Consider the following 2,550-nt stretch of genomic DNA (forward strand, 5'->3'; position numbering starts at 1 on the left):
CTCTCTCTCTCTCTCTCTCTCTCTCTCTCTCTCTCTCTCTCTCTCTCCTTTGCTATGTTCTGCTTTCTCCCATGGGATGTGTGGTGCTGTATCCTGTGTGTCTGATCATGTGTCCTCTTTTCACACGGAAACTATGACTGTAACACACACAGAGACTTGTTTTTATCACTGAGGAGGACATTATATATGAATCCCCTGGAGACATCCCCTAACCTAAAACCAAGTCTTAACCCTAAAGTTTAATGGTTTACCGGACCTTGTGGGGACCAGCCCCCAAATGGGAGGTGAGTCCCCGCAATGTAACTGTGTGTAGACACTATCTCCCCACAATGTGATTAATAGAAGTTAGACATAAATAATCTGCAAACATTTGCACATTCACTTGGACAAGACAGTTTTGTAAAGCAAAAATAGTAAAATTGATAGTTTCCATCATCCATTTCTCTTGCCATTGGTCTTAATAACATGGCCAACAGCAATCATTTACAAAATGCCTATTCCACCAATTGAATGTGTTAATTTTAATCAATATTTTTCTCATCAAGTCAGTATTTCAAACAACCAGAGAACCAATCCAAGAGTTGTAACAACTTGGCATCGGACATTTGAACACTACAACAGTGTCTCTGTTTCTCCTGTGAGTTGGAATCATAACTCTGACTCTCATTATGTCTCTGCTTTAACACTACGCCTCAGGCCCACAGTTGTTATTTTAAATCTTTGCTAATTGTCAGACTTTGGCTTGGTTCCTTTCCTTCACCTTATGAAATCCAGTTCATGGAATTAATGTGTTATGTGTCCTCTCTGTGTGTGTGTGTGGGTGTACGTGGTGTGTTTTACAGTCTGGCGATATCAATGTATTCAGGGCATGCTTGTGTAAATAGAGTGAAGTCACATGCAGGGATCGTTTCCACTTTCCTTTTCATGAATAATATTATTGTAAACTATCTGTGACCTAACCTTTTCTGCTATAACTTTCCTGCTGAATAAAAACACATGTGGCTGATTTGGGGAAGGCTGGCCGCTGCTCCAGCGCTGGGTTACTGATTGATGACATCATGGCTCCCCGGTGTGAAAGTGGCAGATAAGAGTAACTCTAGGTGCTCATAACGTTCGAGGTTGTGCTGTATTTTAGCTTCTAGTCCTGATAACAATGCCAAGTGTTTTCCCCATAGGACTTTAGTTTTTCATAACTGATAATTACAGGTTTGTTTGAGGTATTTATGTATTTATATTCTACTGGTGATTGTTTTTGCCAAGTCACTCTTTAATTTGGACATTTGTCAGTGCTTAAGTGAACACATGAGGGAGTTGTGTGTTTGGATGGTGAGTATGTGAATGGATATGTGGATGTTATGCAAGAAGGATGTCTTGTCTTCAAAAAGCACAGAATATGTGGGGAAATGGGGGAAGACTGAATGTGTGTGAAGTGATGGTGGTCGTGTCTGAGGGCCTGATTTCAAGGTCGGACAGGAAATGCCTGTGCAGATGGGGGACACTGAGAACAGTATACAGGAAACAGCCTACTCTGCAGCTGTGTGTGTGTATTGATATGTGTGCTTGTGATTAGCAGCAGCAGTTTGCTATTATATATTATATATTCAGAAGAGGCAATAGATGAATGCAGTAATAGTCAACAGAACTGACGGTGGCATGATACACCACTACAACTGAAAATGTCAGGCATGTCTCTTTCATTCTCTTTGTAGCGCTGCCACTCAATATAAAGGGCAGATTGTGTTGTTTGGCATTGAGAAACTTAAAAAGGATTGTCGAAAGACCAGGTTAATAAGCAGTAGCAAGTGCATAAAAGGTGGCATTTAGTAACAAAAAGTTTACTGAAACAAAGGTAAAAATGGAAAATTAAAACAAACTGAAGTAAAAACAACACAAATCTAATGAAAGCTGCAGCCTCACAGCAAGCTTCACCTCCTTCCTTCCCTCTTTTCCAGTGAATGGCATTTTACATTCTCAGCCATAATTAACGGAAACCTATCACTGCACAGGTCAGTACAGGGTGAACTAAACAGAGAGCAAGCATCAAAAAAAACAAAAAAACAACAACTTTAATGTAAGATTCGTTTGTTGCTGCTGATATCACAATGTATCTATAGGCGCCCATGCACAGCAATGAGCACACCAAATGTAAATGAATGTAATTTACTGCAGAACTACTTTACCTATCTTCCTACATCTCAACAGTGCCCATCCCCTCCATGCTGAGGACATAATGAGGCAAACCTGTTCGCATTATCCCTGATTGAGCAGCTGATCTACCCCAACAACCCAACATCATCACACACAACGGGGTGAATCCCTTTTCCCGGATCATAATCCCATGAAACCACCAAATTAAACAAGTTATTTCGATAGCTTGATTAATAACTTATAAAGTAAACAGAAACGTTGTACTGCAATAAATAATTAAGCTGATAAACACTAGTAATGGTCGGGAAAAGGGCCTGTGAAAAGGGAGACTTTCACTTTCCTCACCTGATTTATTTATGTCAGACTCGAGGAGAGTTCTGTGCTGTGATCTGACAGTCTAGC

This window comes from Anarrhichthys ocellatus, unplaced genomic scaffold (assembly GCF_004355925.1).
Source record: "Anarrhichthys ocellatus isolate YVR2014 unplaced genomic scaffold, GSC_Weel_1.0 scaffold18, whole genome shotgun sequence".
NCBI classification, from domain to species: Eukaryota; Metazoa; Chordata; class Actinopteri; order Perciformes; family Anarhichadidae; genus Anarrhichthys; species Anarrhichthys ocellatus.